At 43.6% G+C, this 23,139-nt stretch overlaps 1 protein-coding gene across 2 annotated transcripts in view; it reads right to left on the reverse strand.

The window, feature by feature from the left end:
• The window catches only part of lzts2a (leucine zipper, putative tumor suppressor 2a), a 32,657-nt gene extending 10,286 nt beyond the window's left edge, over positions 1-22,371 (reverse strand). The window contains exons 1-2 of one of the 2 annotated variants that reach the window (XM_028423714.1): positions 22,082-22,371; positions 7,970-8,084 (exon numbers count right to left, since the gene is read on the reverse strand). The gene's annotated coding sequence lies outside the window, so the exon portion shown is untranslated. Of the gene's footprint in view, positions 1-4,785; positions 5,043-7,969; positions 8,085-22,081 lie in introns of those variants that run through there. The other variant, XM_028423715.1, reaches the window with a different exon arrangement.
• Positions 22,372-23,139: the final 768 nt, after the last annotated feature.

Raw genomic sequence — 23,139 nt, forward strand, 5'->3', positions numbered from 1 at the left:
CAGCCTCACCAGTTTGTTACCTTATATGGTCAAAACAGCAACTTAATTTGAATGAAAAGTGCGGTGGTAAAGGTGACATCTTCCTGAGGAACTGCAGTGTTATTCTACCTCTTTCCTCTACTTTCATCCTGACGCTCATTTTAACCCTTCCTTCCCTCTTTCCTGTGCTGAATTATTGCTCCACAGCTCTGCTGTCAGTCTTTCTTTTCCACCTCCACCCCCCCCCCCCCCCCCCCTCCCTCTTTCATACTACTCCATGCTCCAACTTGCAGGACTATGCAGGTAGATTTTCATCTGGCCCTTCTTTAACAGCAACACTGTGACTAACTGAAGGCAAGTCCAGTGAGAAAATGAGTGCAACAGGTGGAAAGAATAAAATTGTCAGATCAGAGTCGGCAGTGTGTGGACAGGGGCAAAAGTATCAGTATGCAAACGGTAATGAGAACCATTCACAAAAAATGCCTTTGTCTAATGTTTCCACTGCTTTGATGGGTGGCCACTGCACACGGGAACAGTAGTGAGTGGTGCTCGAATACTTCTATACTAAAGCGCAGAATGGGTGTGATGCATGAAGTCAAGAGAAACACAGCTACTCTGGCACACAGAGTGTGGGTGGCCTTGATTAATCAGAGACAGAAAATCAACCGGCTAGGTGAGTCATAATAATCCGGCTAACTAAAGAAACTCCACAAGTACAGACAAGGCAGCAGCACATTGACACACACAACACCTCAGCATGGCAATCAGTCCACACCTAATCTACTCACCCACTTATTTGTCACGCATCTACTCCACAATAAAACTTCAAACAGCTGAGAAAATGGTATTGTAATGAAGTCAGTCGACTTGACTGTAAAATGAGAGAGGCCTTTTAATGCTTTGCCAAAAGACCTGAGGTTATATTATGCCTCCATTCCAACACAATGACTGTCTGTCTGAGTGGCCGCTCACTGTCACCTACCCCCACATGGCTTGTCTTCACAGTGTGTGTGTGTTGGAGGTTGCTGAATGCATACAAATGTTCTCAGTCTTCATTAACCCATCACTTTAGTGCCAAATCTCTTTTCACTCAAACCAGAGAGACATTGTCTCTCTTTGGCAAAGTAACATGGCTGATATTGTAACTTTCAACAAAAGTTGCTGCGTCCAAGCGGCTGCAGAGCTCTGACTTCATTAAAGCAGTTTTTCTGTGCTGAGACAACTTCTTAAAAAAAAAAAAAAAAAGGTCTGCGCAGAAGTAATTGGCAACAGGTCCTCCCTCACTCCAGTTTTCTTTTACAACCACCTTGTTGCTGTTGCAGACTTTAGCTTCTCCCTCTGTTTGGGAGCGTTGCTGTAGCAACAGAGGCCCACATTTTTCATGAAGGGGGCAAAATGAGATGGAGAGACAGGAAGAGAGAGGAAAGGAAGGAAAAGAATGTGTGAATGAATAGGTGAATGAGTGAGTGTGTTTTTGTGTGTGCGTGACAGACTGACAGCGGACAGGTCGGCTCTTTAGCATCTCAAAGCATCTGGCCTCGTTTCGGACATGAGAGTGGGCCGGCAGAAGCCCAGGGTTCTCCCGCTCTGTTTCTATCACACAGACACACACTTTACACTGCCTGTGGGGCTGATAATAAAGCAACACTAACATTATTTCGGGATATGAACCGTCAGGATGTCTATTTATGAGTTTGTAAGAGGTTGCAAGATTATAATCTAGGAACTAGTCAATGATCAACCTCTTGGTGTATTGGAGAGTCAAACAATGGCCTCAGGTTTCAGATGTAGCATCATTTCTGCTGTGCTCACTGCTGGATCTGCAGGGACTTGAAGAGAACATTATATAAAAGATCTTCTAGTGACTTCTGCGTTTGTCAGGATTGATTTATAGTATTGCATTACAGCACAGAGTTTGAGTGGAATCTACTGCTGCATATTGCCTGTGTACAACAACAAGCTACCAGGCCAACTCAAATGGCTTCAGAGTACAGTGGTGCTGTTGTCATGTCCTGCAAGTCCAATAAAGTGTGACAGACAGCTGAGCTCTGTCTGCCTGTTCTGATGCGAGACACGAGGACAAGACAACATTTACAGCTTGACATGTAGGACTCTGCAGAGGTAAACACAACATGTTTACTTGTGTACAGAGTATGTTGTGTCCTCTTGACATAATCCGTTTACTTGCATGTAAACGTTGTTGGTCAATGCTTCTCACACAACAAACCAGTGTTTGTGTTTTCATCTGTTCACAGTGATCAGTAAGCGCTTCATGCTGGATGCAATCAGAAATGACTGAGGTGTAAATCTTTAACAGCACTGCAGTCAGCTGGAACTGGAGGAAATTGAGGTAACAGTTTGTGAAAACATGGCTGACATTCCTCTTGTGCTCCAAATGTTAAATTTTCCAGGAGGTTTTCCAGCCACTGAAAGTTATCCAGCAGTGGTCAGTGGTCAGATCCACAGACACTGGAAATACCGAGAATACCGGTGGTAGAGACACAGGGATTAGTCTGGCCAGCTGACTACTGTATGTCAGGATTCATGGCTTGTTAACCCTTTAATTTAGGCACTTGATACAGTAACTAGTGTCAGCTGTGATTTCTTATCAGACTGGTGCGTATATTTTGGGTAAAACCCGAGCTGTTCTGACTTCTCATTGTTCAGTAGAGAGACAAGTAAAGTTTTCCCTCCTAAATTTCCCTCCCCTGCTGCTTTGGCTGTATGAACAGTGAGGGGCCATTGTTTCAGTGGAACAGAGGGCAGAGCGCAAAGAGAAAGGGCCTGTTATCTGAAAGGAACCAATCTTTGACTGACAACATGACCCAAAATGTCACGCAGAGCGAGAAAAGGGCATGGCAGGTTTTATTTTCTATTAGAGAGCAGTTTAATAAGAAAAAGTAGGGCACAATATTTTATGATATTTCGCTAAAGGTGTCACAGCTTCACTGATCATAGCTGAAGCAGGATATAACAATGGCGTCCACGTGCACAAAGGCACACTCACTCACCAAATGCAACTAAATACAGCCAGGCAAATGAGTTCCACAGCAGCAACTATTACATAAGCAGCACGCCTCACTTTAACTGTGCCAGCCTCGATGTATAATTCACTTCCACTCATCTGAGAAAATATCTGACACGGCAAAGAGGCACATGTGCAGACGAATTCAGGCATACTGTCCACGCTGCTGTAAACCCATGGAAGACAGAGGGGAGGACAGGCTGGCGTGGAAAATACTCATTCAGCAAACTGAGAAGAAGCCAGGCCGACTCCTAATCTCTCGCTGTCTCCCTGTCCTCATGTGTTTCTGTCTGTCTTTCTCCCTCCTTCAGAGTTTCGCCGTGCTCCTCAACCAGCAGCTTTACATAAACACCTGGCACCAGATTGAGCTCAATAGAAACGCTGAAAAAGAATGGAGCCGAGGACAGCAAGTCGGGATGGAACTAGATTGAGACAACTGTGCTGAATGGATGGAAAGAGTCCTGCAGCTTATTAAAGCCAATCAGAAGTACCTGATCATCATAGGTCACCTTTAGTCTGGTGGGTCCTACACCATACCTCACAGCTGCGTTCCTGTAATGGATGATTGGAAATAGGGGGTCATCCAAAGGAGTAAAAAGCCAAAAAAGTTCTCACTACTTTCTATCTGGAGCTACTTCTACATGCTCCACACACAGGAAGCATGAGTCAACACAGCTGGAAAGGCTTACGTCTGCAACCTGTAACATGTGACACACATTTACCTCATTTGTTTTGTTCAGGACAGATGAGGTAAGCCTTCTTATCTGTCTCTCACTCCTCCTCCTCCTCACCTCTCAAGTTCAGTCTTCACGTTTGTGAGCATTTATAGAGTGAAACGTCACTCTTTCTAACCGTGCCAGAAAAAAAAAATCCAGCCTGGGTAATTACAGTCTTCTCCCAGCATGATCTCAAATGAAAACCTTAACATGACACGGTCAAACAGACAGATACTACAATGAGCTGACTGCTATCTATAAACATATCTGCTGACACATCACTCTCAGGCCAAAACAGACTTGATGAGAAACTACAATATGTGGCCCAAGGCGCACAAGGAGTCTTGTAATTACACATGCGGGGAAGACATAAGAGGAGCAGCCTCTGTCTTCATCATCAAAAGAAACACAAAGCTTCCCTTTGAGTCCTCTGGATAAAAACATGTTTGGTACGGGTCACACATCTGAGATGCAGCCTAATTGTGTGCTTTAGTAGAAGTGTATATGCTGCCTCATGCTCCTTCTTATCTTTAGTGTGAGTGTGTGTTCAGACAGATTGAATAACACCCCCCCTCCTCTTCTCCTCCTCCTCCTCCTCCTTCTCCTTCCTCCTCCAGGCCAACTGTCCACTGGGTGGAACAGCTTTTCCAAAGGCTGAAATTTCAAATCAATACCCTAACAATCTGTAATGAGCAGATTACCCGGGGTTAGGATTAGATACTCTGGGCTCAGACACCACTAAACACTCATCATCCCACCTCAACAGCTGCAACAATAAGAAAACTTTAAGCTAGTGCCCGTCAGCTGACTGAATCTTCCAGGGAACTTTTTTTTTTTTTTTACTAAAATAGTTTCCAGTCTTGTTAACGTCAGGGTTTCTGCCAAGCAACTTTAGTCTCTAAATGCAATGAATGCAATTGACACCCTCTTAAATGCTTTCACACTGATCGAAGTTTTTCCTATTCACGTGAATGAAGCCAAACTGCAATACAAAGCCGGGTGAGTGGGGAGCCTGAGTTTGTAAGACGCACATGCACACACAGGCAACACTTCTTCTATACTCACCCCTCTGAGAGACCTGCATTTCTGCCTCCACTTGTCTCTGTCTGTCTTGGAATTTTTTTTGCAAAAAAGCACTCGGGCTGTCCTCGTCTCTCTTCCTCTGTCGTCTACCTCTTCCTTGTAACGGCCCAGCTTCCTGCCGCTGCCTCTGCACCGCTCAAGGACTTCATATCCCAACACTTTCAAATAGAAGCCCCCTTATTTTCCTGTCCTGTTCTCCTCCTCCTCTTCTCACTTCACTCCACTGTTCCTCTTCTCAGTTTTCCTTCCCTGCTGCCTGCCTTAGCACCGCCTCCCCCTCCTCCTCCTCCTCATTCCTCCCTCCCCTCTCCCACTTTTGTCTGCCTCTAGTTTTCCTCTTTTAACACACACACTACTCCCCTCTGCCTCACTCTCTCTCCTCCCCCTTCTCTTTTTAGCCTCGGCTTCATCCACCCCTTCTCTTTCACACATATTCACCGCATCAACACAATCCTGCATCAGGTTTAACATTTTATTTCTGTGCAGCAGAATGGCCCACAGGCATCAGGGGAACACCTCTATCCTGGCACACAGCATCTATACCCTTTGGCTGAATAACAGTGCAGCTGCACCCAGTTGTGCAATTATCAAACAACATCGACTACATAGAGGGCTGCAGCCGTGATACAGAGGCAGGGTTAAATTACATAACATGTTTCTGCACATCTTTGTAGTTGCACACTCCTCGTGCTCTTGTGTGTGCATGAAAGTGAGCATGGGTATTATTATTCTGCAGGTGATGGAGGAAAGGAGGGAAAGTCACATCAAACAGAGCTGTATTTCAAGTGACACTGAGAGGGTGGTGCTTAAAAAGAAATGTGTGTGAGGTGTGGCAAGCACAGTGAGGCTGTGTTAATGCAGATTGATTGCTGCTGTTGATTTAACCTCCTAAACTGAAACTTAAATTATGTCATTTTCAACCTTGTTCAATCAACAAAGTGTCAAAAATGTGCGTTTTGTTGATATACCACTAACAATATAGTTATAGTCCATAGACTAAGTAAAGGTAAACTGACTTCAACTTTCTACAGTGCTTTTTTTGTAAGCCATTAAATGATCATTGATTCACCTAATGCTTAGGCTAATTTATCTGGTGATCACACATGGTTCTGTTTTATGATAACACACACAACACTTAGCACTCATGCTTTATTGTTGTGTGCTGCCATGGAAAACCAGTAGGAGGGCTGAGTAATGCTGGAGGAGTGTGTGTGTGTGTGTGTGCGTGTGTGTGTGTGTGTTTGTGTGTGTGTGTGTGTGTGTGTAGGTCAGTGTGCATGTGTGTGTGTGCTTTCATCTGTGTGTGTGTGTAGGTCAGTCAGTGTGTGTGTGTGTGTGTGTGTGTGTGTGTGTGTGTGTAGGTCAGTGTGCATGTGTGTGTGCGTTCATCTGTGTGTGTGTGTGTGTGTCCTCTTTACTGGAAGTTCCCTGTACCTCCCTGTGAGTCCCATGGTAAGAGGAAAGAGAGTTTACTTCTCTCTGACTTGGCACTTCACTGCCATTAACACAGTCCACCTCTCCATCTCTCTACAAGAAGCGAGGCGAGTGTATTGCTAGGGACCAAAGTAAGTGCAGTGCCAAGGTCAAAGAAGTTTGGATGAGTGGTTGTTATATTTTGGCTAAAAACAGTTTTTCTGTTGCACTTTCATAACAGTCAGGACAGGACAGGCGGCTGTGCAAAGCTCCAGGGCTGATTGAGGGGTTTAGGGACAATTTTGTGATGGCAGCTCAGGAGGAAGCCTCCCTGAAGGGCCACCTTCTCTCTAGCATGCAGCAACTCATTCAATGACTGCAGCTCATTTGAATATCAAACCATACCAACACTTTGAACATTGCCAGCTGCACTGCTGATAATGCCATGATATCACTGCCATGATAAAGTAAAGTTAGTTACTTAGCAATGGCTGCCACAGTTAGCATTAGCAATTAGCACTAACTTCTGGCAGCAACTTGAGCCACCAAACAATAAAAGGTGTTCCAGCTAGCCAGTGTTGTTGTCATTGGTGATGCATTAATGAACTTTTTTGACTCATTTGACACTTTTCAGCCTGGCATTGGCATTTTGTGTTTTTAAAAAGTTTCAGGAGGGTACATGAACCAATCTAGATCCAGGTCTCTTCATCTGGACCTCAGGCACTTAAGATTAATGGGGCAGCATTAAAAGTTGGCTTTGCTCCTTAATCTGTCAGACCAAAGCAATGGCCTGATAGATAGAGATTTATGACCTCCTTCACCTAATATCTAGTCATTTTATCCCCTGATAGCATAGCAGATTAATTTATGTAGCAACCATTTCTTTACACAAACATGGTACTGAATAGAAGTGCTTTGTATTTTGAAAGTGACCATCTAATGCAGGTGGTGAGTAGTGTTGTGGGACAAATAATGAAGGACTGGGACAGCTGGGCTGGGACTGGAGGAAGGACAGAGTGCAGAGGAGACAGCAGATCTGTAATGGATATGGAGGAAAGAAGAGAGGAAGACAGCTGCTGTTGTGTTGACTACACATTATTATCACCACACATATCTTACAAACACTGCCCTTTGCTGCGAGGCCTTGAACTGATAGAAATGATAAGGAGGTAATATCAGGATTAAGTGCTGAGTGGCTGCTGTTACGCAAAAGACACAAATAACAAACACGGCAGACAGACATAACTGATTTTGTTGAGAAGTGTAGAGAAAACAGTCTTTGTGGTGTGAAGAAACTTGATTTGTGGCAGCAATAAATTGTCAAAAGTGCTTTATGTGAGGTATATGGCTGCCGTATGGAACAGCACATGGAGTCGGCCACAAATTTCTGACCCCTTAACCCCTCGGCTCCCTCCTCCTCTCAAACTGCTATCCATCTCCATACCTAATCCCTAAACGGACACATCAAAGACACCCCATTTGCATACATGTGTGTGCATGTCTGTGTGACAAAAAGATCATAGCAAGTCACTCTAAATTAAGCCAAAACCAAATCAGTGTATTGATCATCCTCCCAGCCTTCCCAAAAAGTCAAGAGAGAAAAAGAACAAAAACAAGAGGGAGGACGGGAATGAGAGAAAAAACAGTGGCAGGAGGAGTGCTTCAGTCAGCAAATATTGAAGGTCAACGTCATCAGAGAAGGGTTTTGTCTGCAGAGGGAGTTTTATGTTTTTTTTGTTTTGTGGTTCTTTACCTCAGTGTGTTGCCCAGCGTACTCCTCCTGGAGGCCTGGGGCAGAAAGGGGGATGGCAGAGAGCTCTCATCCCAGGACCTCACCTCTCTCTGGGGGTAGAACTCTGCACGCTGGCCTAAGGGAAAATAGAAAGCATTACTGTTAGCCTGATAATTGTTTTTTCTGCAACTTTATGCAGACACACAGATGTCACAATGACACTGTGAACTGAACCTTACTGTAATGTCAAAGCATGCATGTTCTCCTGCAGGTCACCAACGCTTGCAAATCATTTCAAGCATTCCACTTTCTAATGGATTAAAATGAGCTGATTTACTGAAGAGCAAGGCTTTTTTCTAGCCTCTGAAATTACCCAGAATTCCAAAGGGATTGTTGCAGTTATCTGTGCTGTGGTGGATTTAGATATCTATCTAAAGTTTAACATTTGCACTTTTTTATGGTGTAATCTCACCCCCTCTTTGTCTTTGCTCTTCCTCTCTACCTCTCCACAGAGGCAGCTTTTGAGGTAATCAGTCAGCTTGTTACCGGCTGATAAGTGATACGATACGACTATCGATTTTTGGCCTTTGTGTCCCGATGCAGGGGTCAGTCCTGCCACATCACCCACAGCTGCCAGGCTGAGCTTCTGAGCTGCTTTCAGGAACAACAAACAGATGCTGACTGGGCTCTTTCACAGCCATTGTCACACATACACAGAAGAGTCACACAGAGTTGTGCTTTGGATCCAACTAAATCAGCCATTCAGGTTAAGCCATGATCGGTAATCAAATTTTCCAGAACCATTAGTAGTTAAATGATCATTTTAGTAGGAAATCAGAAGGCATCGTTTTTAATAAACATAAGTAATCAATTTCTTTCAGAACTGAAGCTGAAGCTCAAGTCATGTGTGGTCAAGAGTAAATCTGACATATCTATGAATGGATTTTCATGAAATCTGGAGGTCGGCCGGGCTTTTAAGGCCAGGCCACGACTGATTAAAGTGGCAATCAGGATCTGGGATTTTTGCCATTAGATGATTATTGTGTTTCAGCCATTTGAGGTCTGATTTGATGGCCACGTGCCTTGTGGTTGTTACTGTGGACACCATGAAGCACACAGCAGTTGTGTGTGAGAAAGCGGGGGAGGGCAGGGGTGTCAGGGGGAGGGAGGAGGAAAGAGGGGTCAAGGCCTACAGAGGAGCACAGGGGGTGAAACTGGTAAGATAACAGAATAAAGGTTTGTTCAGATGTCCTACCTTTGAGTGATTTTTCTTGGTATTGCATGCAAAAACTTCATAGATTAGAGAAATACACTCCACACATGCTGCTACTGTGCAAAGAAATAGGCTCAACTTACACAGAATTCCAATTATCATCCAATCAACACATTTCAAAGCCAAAAGACATGACCTGTGCTGCTGCAATGATCTCTGCAGTGTGTGTAGGACTTCACACAGACACACACACTCCATGCACTCTCTCTAATCAGGAGATGAGAGCTCACTGTGTATGATGGGCTGATGTAAACCCATGGGTGCAGATTAGATAGAGATTATTAATCCTTTAGATCACTGGGAGATAGATAGCAGCATATGTCCTCGCTGCAGGGGCGACACTTTATGTCAGGACAATGACACTGTGATTCAGGGTTGCACTCCCACAGGGTGATGCAGCATTAACTTAAAGTGAGCGTTGTATTGAAGTAATGCAGCCTGTGTGCCTGGTCGACTTGAGCTCACTTTGCTAATCACAGGGCTTCTAACGTTAGAAAGATGCCGGGGGTCTCTGCTGCGCCGTCTCATTTTCGAGAGCTACAGTGTGCAGTACTGAAGAAGGAGGGGAACGGAGGGTGGAGGGGACACAGCTGCCGTCACACAAAAGGCGTGGCTACACCTCTGACAAGGTGACTTCTGCAGAATGAAACAAGAGAGGTGAAGAGACAAGAGAAGTGTTCAGCTCAGTCTATAAACACACACACACACACACACACACACACACTAGACATAACCAAGGGTGAAACTGAAAAGTCAGGAACATCACCGTATACGTTATTCTGATATCAATATTTAATAATATTTTATATATTTTTAATATTTTTTTAGTTATTTATAAGTTAGTTTCTATATAGGAGACCAGAATTCTGAACTAAAATTCAGATATTAAAAAAACAGTCTGCCCTTAAATATATAGTGCAGACATTTTGGCTCCCCCCTCTGTCAGTGGCAGCAATTACACAACCTAAATACCAATACACTGCAGCCGGTAGATTTACTCTGCTTAAGATATGAATTATTGTGTTGGAATTTCAGAAACATCTCTATAATATTGTTCTGACCCTGGATTTTTTCCTTCTAGTAACCTCTCTCTTTACTGGATTGTAATTTTACTCATTTTTCATTTATGAGGAGCATCAGACTGAACCACAGAGCCCTTAAGGCTACAGCTGCTTCTTTTTTAGCTTTGCTACTATAAATGCCTGAATGGAAATGTCTCCACAGACACCAGATTTAAAATTCGAGTACATTACAGAAAATGAAGCGATTTACCTGCCGCTGAAAGGCTTAATCAGCACTGTGTGAATTCATTTGGCAACAGCTTGCTCATTCATATGGAACAGCTCAGCAGAGAGCTTTAAGCTGACTTTTCCCCCCCTCAGAATTCTGACTTTTAACTTCAATTCTAAGAAATTCAATTGAGATGTCGGAGAATAAAAGTCAAAACTCAAAGAGTGGCTTTAATCTTCTTCTATTCCACATAATATATGACTCTTGCAAAACTACAGAAAACGGAGTCTTACTGTGATACTAATCTTCCTAAGGATTAGCAGCATCACCCACAATACCAAAAAGTAGGTCTGAAACAATTAATCAGTGGATCAACAGAAAAGGACAGACTCAAGTCAAAAGCATCATTCTTGTTTGGGATACAACCAACGGGAATCATGGAACACCTCCCAGGAACAGAGCCGTCAGGTACATAAAGTTTCTCTGTATGTGTCCCTGTGTTTTCTGTGTCATTAGCCGGGCACTCATGCCATACTGTGTGCCGGGCACTTCAGCGGCTGTTGTTGTCTTTTTTCCAAGAAAGTGGAAAGCTGCTTTGTTACCATAATATGCCCTGTGTGATGCTTGGCCCACTTTCCAGCCTGCTTTCATTGTGTAAGCACACATACATAAAACATGATTTGCTGCTTCAATTTTTGACTTTTATTCAGCTGGGATTTGGTGGCAGACAACATCAGAGCCATGAAAAGCAGAGCGGAGCAGCGACGAGATGCAGCTCTCCCTCTGATCCTCTGAGCCAGAGAGAGAGAGAGAGGGAGCTGGCTACGTTACAGAAAACAAGGTTTAATCACTGACCTCTAGACTTACAACTGAAGACAAATGGCCATGATTACTGAGGGCCATTCATCTTATAGGTTAAGAAAAAAAACAATAGAAGCTATGTTTCCCTGTGCTGCTCTGATAGATCTATTAAACTGTAGCCCTGTTCATCTGCACTTCTGTTCACTCAGTGAGCTCAGTTCAGACTCAGTGTAGACTCAGATCTGTTCACTAGAGGGCAGCCTGCCTGAGTCTAAACACTGTAACGATGGCTGACACTCACACCTCTTGGAAACACAGTTGGTGCAACAACTAACAGGAGAAATAACTGGACCCTGCTGCTTCGCTTCAAAATGATTGAATCAGCTGTTTCACATTTAGTCACAGAGTCCTTCAGGTAGAGCAAGAAAGATTATCAGCACAAATCGACAGTCATATCACATCACTGAACTGGATGCACTTAGAATTCTGCACTTGTAGCTGCAACAGTTATTCACAAGATAAATCTGGAGGGTCAAAAGATGATCAATGAGAGCCAGATAGCATTATCATGTTGGACTTTTGACTCTTAAAAAGTATTTACTTTTCTGTGCAAAAAGGATCAGTTGTAGCTCTTAAAATGTGTTAGTGTTCTTCAACTGTAGCAATTTGAGACATTTAGACTGAAAATGTCTCTTAGACATCTGAAGTGTGACCAGATTGGACAGGAACTACCACTAGTGTGACTTAATACATGTATCAAGAAAAGCATCTGCACTACACCTTTAATCTTATTACTTATGAAATGTTAATAACACAATTTTCACATACACACACAAAATATAAAAAATATATTCTAAATGAAGGTTAAGCTATCCACCATTTTAGATAAGAATGACCTCATCATACACAGTCAATCGTCCCCGAGGTTAAACAGCTAATTGATCCACTCTCCATTCCCGAACCTTTCTCTCCATCCTGTAACATTACTCTAAGATCTTAAATCACGTCCGTGGTGGTCAGATTAGATGAGACGACATGAGATAGAAGCAGCAGCAGTCGAGAGTAACGTTTATCTCAGTGTCTAATCTTAAGAGCCGCAGCTGATCCTCGGCCACAGCTGCACCACCTCTAATATGAAAATCTTACCAGATGAAAATGATGAGCTTGCATGTTCACAGGCAGCTGATGACTAATGAGAGTCTTCTGTGTGTGTTGGGTGCGGTGAGAGGTGACCACACAGAGGAGATACACTAAGCAGGGGAAAATTAGCAAAGACTGCAGGAACGTTTTCATTTTGCTTTTCAGCGCCTAAATCACGGCTGGAGCCAGAAGCTTTGTCTTGGCTTTTGTCTGTTTCCAGCTCTATCAGCCTGCCACTGTTGTTGTAACACTTTGTCTGTCTGGAGGATGTGGATCATCTCCTTTCATTCACACACTTTGTCTCCACTCTTATTATTTTCGGCCTACCCGTTGTCAGCTTTTCCTTCATTATTTCCAACACATCTCCCCTGTCTAAGCTCAAAGCAGTGGGCGCATGGTGAAGTTGTTGCAGGGCAAAAAAAAAAAGGGGGGGGGGGGGTGGCTGCAAGAAATCTGCACATATTTCACAGAAACACATTGAAAAACTTGTCAGCATCTGTCTACTCTTGAACCACAAGAACTGCTGGTGTCAAGCCTCATGTCAGCAGCAGGAAACTGAAAGATTTCATCTCTATTTTGTCTGACTGTCTGTCTGTTACTGACTGCAGAGCAAGAATGAATTACCATGGAGAAGTCTGCGGCCTGCAGTCAATAAGTTTTACAGCTCTTGTTACATGTATGGATAGTTCAGCCCTTTGAGTGATTATTATTATTATTATTATTATGTTTTCAGATTATAAATGCTAACCTGCACTGTTTACGAAACATGAATACTGGCCTCCGTGCAATCATCTGCAGTCTCGTGAATAGCGTCCGTCTCTGCGGGTGTCTGCACATGTGCATGTAGTGAATGCTTGCGTTCATGCGTGGTCATGAATGTGTGTCCTCTGCCACGGCCACGTTTAAGTGTGTTATTGGAGCAGGGTGGGCCGGGGGCAGAAACAAACGAGGTCCTGTGCAACCCGGAGACTGTTCCATGAATCATCCGGGAACTTATACAGCAGCCTTCCAGTCCTAACGGGCATCAGCTCGCAGCTAATAACAAGCCACGCAATGTTTAACACACAGGGGTGATTAAAAAAATAAAAATCTATTTGGGTTTTAGGCACCTAAACATGTATGAATGGACTGTGTTTGAAACTAAAAATGTATCAGAAGCTTGTACATTATATGAATGTGTGTATTTTGCCTGTGGGTGCTACAATAAACAAAAGCACTGGCGTCAGCAGAGGCAGCTGGAGGAAAAGCCCACAACTAGTTCACTGAAACACATGTATTCACCTACACGTGTAACTCTACGTATAAAAAATGGACAAAAAAAGAGATATGCAAATGAACAAAAGAGAGCTAGAAGGACACAGGACATGATGTGACTAATTTATTCTGAAGATTAAGAAGTAAAGCGGTTCTGGGTGCTTCACACTGCTCTCTGAAGTGGAACGTTTGTCTTAGGGTCACATAATTTCACCCACATTTATGCCAGATACACACACACACACACACACATAAAGACTCAGATCTGTCATTGTGTAATTTCCTTTTACTCAGTGGCAAAGGTCATGTGTGTGTGAGTGTATGTTTGGAGCTAATGGAGACTGACATGAGGACTGACATGGATGCTGAGCTGTGCTGCACTGGGCCAGGCGGTCTAACCCAACAGCAGGGATAAACTATAAATAGACTCATCTCATCCACCCCCACCCCCACCCCTTTTTCCTCCTCTTTCTTCTTTTCTTTTTGCTTCATCTGCAAACCATCATTACCAAAGCCGGTAATGATGGTTTGCTTTTCTATTTTCTTCACTTTCCTGATGTTCGGCCCACTCATCATCTTCACCTCCCCGCACAGAAATTTTTGTCTTGAAGTGAAAACAAAACAAAAATACTGGATTAACAAATAGGCCAACTTATGATCTCAGATGAGAGAGAGATGAGAGGTGTGTGTGTGTGTGTGTGTGTGTGAGATGGGGGGAAAAGAGGGGGGGGTTAGGCTAGTTAGGGGAGGGGGTGATGGAGTTATGTAAGTGAGGCTAATCCCCTCCCAACCCTGCATAGTAAATGAGACAGGATGACACTGGCCTCATTTCATCCGTTCATCCCTGCATCTGCCGCTGCTACCCCTCCAAACTGCTCCGTCTCCACCTTAATCTACCCGTTTGATCTTTGACAGCAGACTGGAGCTACATTTTAAAACTCTGCACACCAGCAAATCCTCGTACGCTAACAATGAGTGGAATTCTGAGAGATACAGCAGATACGCTGTTATATAATACATGCATTAATTGTGAAGATGCTCCCAGAAAAAAAATGCATCTCCTTCCTCCTCCTCTGCTTTACCCTCTTATCAGCGATAACATCTGACTTTCCAAAGCGGTCTTATGTAACACAGGCCAACCAGAACAGTGAGTGAGGAGACACAGGGCCTCTCCAAAAACTCCACTATGAATGATTCATATCCTTTCTAAAGTTGGATTACACAAGGTGGAGCCACATATACACCTTTAAGACACCACCTTAAAGTTGTAGCCCCAGGATCATGTCTTTTCCACTGTAACCCTGCTGACCTTTCCTGAACCCAGCCACCCAGACATCCTAATCCGCAGAGGTATGTTTTCCTCACAAGGGTCAACATGACCAGCAGAGTGAGCTGATTAATGCCGGGCCACATCACAATCAATATGACAGCCCATAAACACAAACAGGACCCCCTCTTAAGAAACGGTCTCAGTTCAGAATATGGCCCTGTGTAGTTTGTTATAGGGGTTGAGGTTCTATTTATTATTTAGTAAAATACTTTATGAAAGGAGGAGTTCGTGAAGAATCTACACACACAACAATGTGACGGTGTTTAACCTCACATAATCAATTCTTCTTCTTCTTTGTTAATATTTAGTGAGATTAAAGACAATTTAATAAACCCCCTGAGGTGATTTCGAAATGGTCGAGTGGTTTAAACTTTTGCTGTGTTTTGATATTAAACAGAGCTCAGTCTGGAAAGGCAGGAGGTGCCTGGCACCATAGACGGCCTTTAACCCCTCCCCAAGCCTCCTGCTTAGACAGGACGCTCCACTAAACTTTGACCTACTTCTGTCTACCCTCAGTCTGGACCCAGAAAGAGAGAAGGGAGGGCACCAAGACCCCAAACATACACAGCGAGCTCTACTCTGATCCAGCCTGTTAATAATACTATGAATATCAAAGGCATGTTTGGACAATGCATCTTTTGAATGTCAAATCGCAGAGGGAAGCTGAGGGAGGCTTGAGGACGCGTGTATGTGAAAGAAAGAAAGACTGTGCTCATTGTTCGATACAGTCCATTGAAAACTCAGCAGGGCACACACACAGTTATTCCGAGGACTTGATTTCACTTTTCAGCTGATCAGCCACAAGACAAACCCTGTCCCTCTTCTTTTTATCCGTCTCTTGTTTCCAAGAAATCTCATTTAGCAGATGGACACAATCCTCCATAACCAATTCTCTGCAGGATAATGCAGAGCAGACAAAGACTCTGCAGCACAAAGGCAGACAACACCTCCAGGACTCAGCTCTGTCCATCTGAGCCCTGATGAAACTGAGCTGAAACCAGCCAGCAGCATCACTCCGTAAACTGCAACTCAGTTTAAAAATCTGCCAAATGTTTCATAAGAGCAGGACGACATCCAGGCCGGCTAGGTCCTGGCAATACACTTCACATGGGATAGTTTTATAAACTGAGGGATGAGGGCTGAGAGTGCGGTGAGAGTTATGTTACCAAAGTTTGGGACGGCATCCCAGAGGTTCCCGAAAGAATTCTGGGAACATTAGAGGCGAACACGTGAGTATGAGAAAGAAAGAAATGGGGGGGGGGGGGGGGGACATCTGTCACCAATTACAGGGGAGGGTTACACCAGAGAGATACAGTATGCATTCAGAGACACACTGGGGTCATGATGTAAACACTTTTGTAATACTTCCCAGGCCCCCCAGCTTCCTCTCTGCTCTACTTCCAGGAGACAAGCCAACCACAGTTTACCCAAGCTGGTCAGCTGATGCAGGAAGGGGGTGGGGTGCTGCGTGGTACGCATTCTGCAGAGGGGTCATCTGGCAGATGCATCCGCCAAGCTGGCTTCACTCCGCTGAGCAAAACACACACACACACAGACACAGACTCAGGGGAAGGAGCTGGCCAAGAAGGTGGAGGAAATCTAATCTATAAATCAAACACATCCAAACAACAGATCTTTGCTTATGTTATTAGTTCCGAGGTGTCCCACTATAACCTGCTGAAAAACTCACTGATTCAAACGGGCTTTTTGGCAGCACGGAGAAAAGAGCGCAGAGTTTGCATAGACAAAGTCATATCTAGTATGTAAAAGCACCCCAGGAGGGACTGATGAGCATTTATATCTGATCAATAATTGATGTTTTGTTTCCCTTGCTGGCACAAATCAGGTTTCCAATAGAGGCAAATCCACCAACAGTTTAATGAATGGGTTTCACTTGTAAGGACACAGGGCTTTGTTAGTCAGGTTAGGAGCTCCACTCTGACAGAGGATTTCTTTTCTGCTTTTCAGGCAAGAAGAAAAACATCTCTGCAATTTAAAGCAGCCAGAACAGGTTTTTCTCCAAAAGACAAGACTGCCACCAATAAAAATGTCTAATCGTTGCCGCTGCAGGTCATCGCCTCCCGACCTCCACAAATGAGCCTCAATTCTGAGCCTAATGCTCATGTCCATCCATCAATCTTGTGTTTGTGTGTATCTGTGTGTGGTCTGCTGTTTCAGCACTGGCCATTTCGGTCCCCATACATCAATGTCCTGACAGCAGTGAAGTGACGCTTTGTGACATATGAGGCCACTTTGCCTTCTCTTCAGAAAGAGAAAGCCAGAAAGGCAGGGCTGGGCTCAGATGGATAAAAACCAACAAGTCCATACACATCAACGTCAGAGCAAGCCGACTGCCATTGAATCTTGCAACAACATATATGCTTGAGCTAAGAGCTATACAGTAAAGATCAAGGGGTGGACACTATATAATTTTAAACCAGAAGGTGCTTGCACCGCCTGTAAAACCAGACACCAAAACTACTTGGCTGAGAAACATCCAGTTAGTTTTTGTCCTCTTCAATGCTACTAATAATAAGGATTCAATCTACTATTTCAGTCACTAATTGCAGTTTCTCTGCAGCATCTTTGGAACGCTGTGACCATAAACATGAGTGTTGAGCAAACACAGTTTTGATTGGCCTACTAATGGATGTTTGGAGCACTTGGCAAACTTCAGCGCTCCTGGTTCTAATGTGATCTGTGCCAGAGGTCTGCCCACTAATGTCCATTATACCCAGACTTGCGCGACTCTGCATTGATTCCGTCTCCTCTTACAGACTGCGAGGGCTTTCAGAGCCCATCTCCGTCTGCCATCTCAGATTCCAATTTAATTGAGCTGCAATCTACTTACGCAAAGAAAAAAAACATTTAGACTTTCTTCACGCTGAAATAATGTTCTACAAGAGGATGAACACAGAGATGCTGTGTGTGAGCTCATGAGGCATTTTACGACAAGTTTTGGTTTAAAAAAAAATCAAAGGAGATAATGACGGGGTTGCCGTACAATGACAGGCCAACAGTAAGAGTAGACGGACCTTTCAGTCTGTGCAGCCACAAAATAGATGGGGAAGCCGTCTGGATGAGCTCCATGTTTCTCACTTGGTACGGCCAAATTCACAATAAAGGGAAAAAGTTCAGCCTAGGCATCCACTCAGCCTGAAAACTGTTGTCTCCTGGATTCCAAGTCCACGAAAATATGTTAAGTAGCTGAGCCTCTTTTCGCACTGGACAGAAAACACTGAGACACTGAGACACACTAGAATCTGGCTTTTGTCTGCAAAGAGGAGGAAAATAACTGTTCATAGTCAAGAGTGTTTATTGACTCCACTTCCAGTTGGCAAAAAAACATGACAGAGGACACATTTTCAGCTCCTTGTCACTACCTGAGCCACAAATTCACTCATTGTTGAGTCTTAAGTAAAAGATGCTGCTTTAATCTGGACTCACTCTCTTTTATAAACATATTTTATAGGAGTAAAATCTCGGCACTGGAGTACATGTACCCTGCTCACCTCTCTGCAGATCTGACCTGACCTCCTGTGGTGTGATGGATGAGCTGCCTCCACATATTCATGACTTGACAAATGTTGGTCATTTGGAGTGTTGCAGTCGGAGGAGCTAATCTCGGCTTCTCGTATATTTATGAGTAATACAAAACAAGTGTTGATAGAATCTCTGGAGTCACGTGATTTTCTGACCCAGGATCCCTTGTTGAATTTTCCTCCCACATTTTTCATTATTTGACTGTCACCCAAAACGAAAAAGAGTTCACAAAATCAAATTAAACTTGTAAAACTCTCAGATGTCTTTAAATACTTAACAAGGAGAAGTAATGATATAATAGATTTGCTGTAGTCTGGGCCTCATGCAATTTCACAGTTACTCAGGAGGGGAAATTTAAGACTTAACATGCAACATTTTAACACAATTCAAGACTAACTAACTAATTTCTACTGGTAGACTCATCTGTATGAAGCTTACCGAGCTCTGCTTAATCTGTTTTAAAGGAATATGTTTGTGGCGATGGTTTGATAATCTGTAGCAGACAGAAGAAGAAGAATCTCCTCCTCTACTCTCTGGATGTTTCTACAAGCAGAAAAGTCCACACTGTTTCAATTATTTCTGGCCACAGTAAAAATCTATGGAATGCAAGTTAGTATAATACATTCACAAATGAACCACATAATGAATGTTTCACTGAAAAAAAAAACACTCAAGAACTCATTTTACTGTCAACTTCAGGAGTTTGAAGGCTAACTTTGACCTGCATGAATAATGACAGATCTGACTTCTTGTATTTTAGTGGAAAAAGAAAACTTAACTTGATGATTAATATCTTGGGAAGTGACTTTGAAAATGAAACTTGAACCCAGTGTACAAGCACAGCCATTAGTGATGTTGCTGCATTTACAGTCCAGAACAGACCTTTGAAAACAGGAAGAAAAAGGTCACAGCAAACCCAGGCAGCTACTAATTACAGTCTCATACAAGGGCAGCCTTTGTGTGTGTATGTGTGTGTCTGACTGACAGCTTGTCTCTCCCCTGCTGTGCTCTCGCTCTTGTCCTGTTTTAATGGGCTGACATCGAGAAAGTCTGACGGAAATCTCAATGACGCTCCCGCTGTTAAGACGCATCACAGCTGACGGGAATCTGAACCTTAGAACCAACATCACTCCCACCGACCATATCGGAAAAAAAAAACTGCTCCATTACACTTTGAACTACAACAGAAAATCATCAAATAGACCGACTTGTCTCTGGCATGTAATTTAAGACATGAACTGGGGGTTAGAAACAAATCTGTTGAGTGCACATTTCCCTCAGTGGAATTCAAGGCTCCTACAGTGCTTCCACTGTGGAGACGTTTCACATGGACTCAGTGTTCAGTAAGCTCACATCAGGGGTCAGAAGGCTTCGCCTTCCTGTTCATGACCTGCAGCTCTCTTATGAACACTTTGCAGCTGGGACACAGAATCTGCAAATGTAAACCTTTAAACCATAAAAAAGAGGTTGTTTACGAGTGATGGGTGCAGTTTCTGCACTGATGCAGCCTCTATGTCATGCTTTAGTGGTGATAGAGGGCTTTACCAGTCTGACTCTACCCTCGCCTAGAGGCTCAGAGTGGATCTGCTGCTTCTCAAGACTGAGAGAAGCCCTTAGAGGTGGCTTGGGGACTTGATAAGGACGCCCTATGTGCCTACTAGTCAAGGGGCCCTGAGGATGACCCAGGACTTGTTGGAGGGATTGTCTTTTCAAGCTGAAGGAAGTTTCTAGAGACAGGGTTGTACTAGTCTCATTGGCAGTTTGTAATTCTAACTAAACAATGCTTTCTACTCATCCAACACTGTTAACACCTCTATGATGTTCAATAAGAGTTAAAAAAAGAGGTTTAGCTACATCATGAGGGATGATAGTGAATTAAATGTGCTGACAAGCTGCATTTGTGATTTTAATCAACATCATCATCATCAGATGAAACAGCAGTCACGTGATCATTTTAGCTCCAGATGGCTGCCGAGGCTTTTTGCTAATTGAACATTGCAGGTGTAGATCAGACTGCACACTCTCTGCACATCAGTTTAATATGGGAAGTAATGTATGGTGCTCCATGGGGGGATTTTCCTTCACTTGTTATGTAAGCGTGCCCCTGAGTGCACAGATGTGCCCCCACCATGTATGTGGTATTTTCAGCTGAGATTATCTAATGAGCAAATTAAAGCTGTAAAAGCTGCATTTTGAGTGATGGGTGTGTCTTTAATGTTTCGGTGTCTTCAAGCATTAGCAGCTGTGATTGTGCCTCCAGCTGTGTTCCAGTTTATTTTCCACTCTTACTGTATTTGTTAACTCAGTGTAGACACGAGTAAAGATGGCAGAAGGTCAGCTTATGTGACAGTAAGAGAAGAAAATGTTTTTGGATTGCTATACATGGTTGTGGTGTCATGTTCCCACATTGTTACTTCACGTGTGGTGCCTTCAGGGTTTCTGTGAAGGAGCTGTGTGATGAGAGTGAGCATCACTCAGTGCTGCCCCCTCTCCTCCCCTCCTCCCCTCCACCTGCACTCTTTAGCTGATCCAATCCTAGAGACCGACAGCTTGGTTATCACCTCCCACCACCACCAGACCCCCACCTCTTCCAGCTCCCTTTAAGCCTGAGCTGTGCTGTGGTGACAGGGCAGGATGATATAGAGGCTCCCAGTGAGGTGGCATGATGCCTGTAAGTTAACATCATGCAGCTGTAATAATGCTACAAGTCTGTGCAGGGGTTGCATGTATGCATGCTTTTGCAACATGCATGGATTTTTTTGATTTGGTTGCACTAATGTTTGCATTCATCTAAACTCTTACAGCCATGACAACATGACTCGGAACCCATCAATCATGTACAGGGTGAGAGGCAGCCCACCACAGATGAGGAAGAGATGGAGAGAATCTCTGGCATGCTGCTCCTTCAGCGTTTATCGGCTCCTGTGGGGATTATTTATGGTCCAATCAAACACTGGGTGTTTCCAATTCAACTCAAAACCAATCCATAAATTAAAGCAGGCCTTGAGAGCATAAAACAAATGACCATGAGGTCGGCCTCTCTCTCTCTCTTTGTGCGACCTTTCTTTTTTCATTATATCACTCCTCCATCCTCTCCCATGGGCTTCTGTCCTTTCTGTCTTTCATAGCAGCAGTCACAACAGCCACAGGAAGAAGAGTGGTTTTGAAATGCAGAGTGTGTGTGTGTGTGTGTGTGTGTGTGTGTGTGTGTGTGTTGGAGATAACAACACAATGTTTATTCTCTATTTTATCTCACTCATAACAATCCCCCCACACACACACGAAGAACATGAAGAAACCAGCGCTACTGCACTCACTGGATCAACTACAGATTACGCTGGAATACTTTAATCCCACAGGCAAACCAAACTATCAACAACCAATTAATCATGCTGTTAGATTAACACACACACACACACATAAACAAACAAACACTCTCACACAGGTAAAACAGCCGTTTACTGACCAACTCTGATATTCAGATGACAGAGCTTTAAAACAAAGTCAAAACTTGCTTTAAAAAACACAGACACACAAACCCAGCGCTGCGTGCTCTGCTCACCTTTAACAAGATGTTCCTCGGTTCGTACAGCAGTGTTTCATCCAGCAGTAATGTTTCCTCGTTGTGTATCCGCTCGAACTTTTCTGGAGAAACTAACACGCTTTGAAAAATTTAACCGACTCTTCTTTTCTTTCTGGAGTTTCGCTGATTCTTTTCTTCTCAAACGCGTCCAGCTGCAGCTCCGTGGATCTGCTGCTGCTGCTGCTGCCTGTGCCGGAGTGTTTGATCCTGGCACCGGGAGAGCCCGGTCTGCTGTTCTGCGAGGCGGACTCACTCTGCGCTCCGGTACAGTTCACTACTGATCCACCACAGGAAGGTTTACAACAGAGGAGAGAAGGGCAGGGGCTCCGCGAGGGGGGCTGCGACCGCAGGCGAGGTCATGGACACACATTGTGTTCTTCATAAATAAAGCATGAAAGGTTACACCTTGTGAAGCTTAAACATGTACTGATATCATTCTTGAGTTTTTAACGGTTAAAAGTGGTTTGGAACATCTCTACAATATTCTTTATGTCTGATTTATTTATCAGAAAAGCTGTTTTACATTTTAATATGCCGTGTCTGCATTTTATTTTTCAGAATAGCATACAAAAAATTAATTTAATAAATTATATGTTTATGTCAAATCAGGGCATGTAACATCTTTTTAGGTACTTTCTTCATTTTTTTATATTTATTGCCAATTTTTCCTACACAACCTTCAGGTATTTTTTCTCATTTTTACTGTGTAAATACACAAAATAAACAAACACTGAAGAAAGCCCACATTTATCTCCAGGCTTTTCTTTTATCAAATATCAAAGTTGTGACACTTTTGTTCAAATTGTGAAACCGACAAGGTGTATGAAGGTGTCAATAGTGCTGTTTTTTTTGTTTATTCATTCATCTGCACCCACTGCAAACACATGGGTGCTGTCATTTAAAGGATTAATCTGCTCTAAAACAATCTGTGTAACATGTAAAACATGTGAGCGCACTGGTCACAGGTGAGCTCCTGCTTTTGAACTCTCAGGTAGTGAGAGTCCCCCTCCCACATCCTGCTGTCCGCTCACACACCC

Source organism: Parambassis ranga, chromosome 15 (assembly GCF_900634625.1).
Source record: "Parambassis ranga chromosome 15, fParRan2.1, whole genome shotgun sequence".
Taxonomy (NCBI): Eukaryota; Metazoa; Chordata; class Actinopteri; family Ambassidae; genus Parambassis; species Parambassis ranga.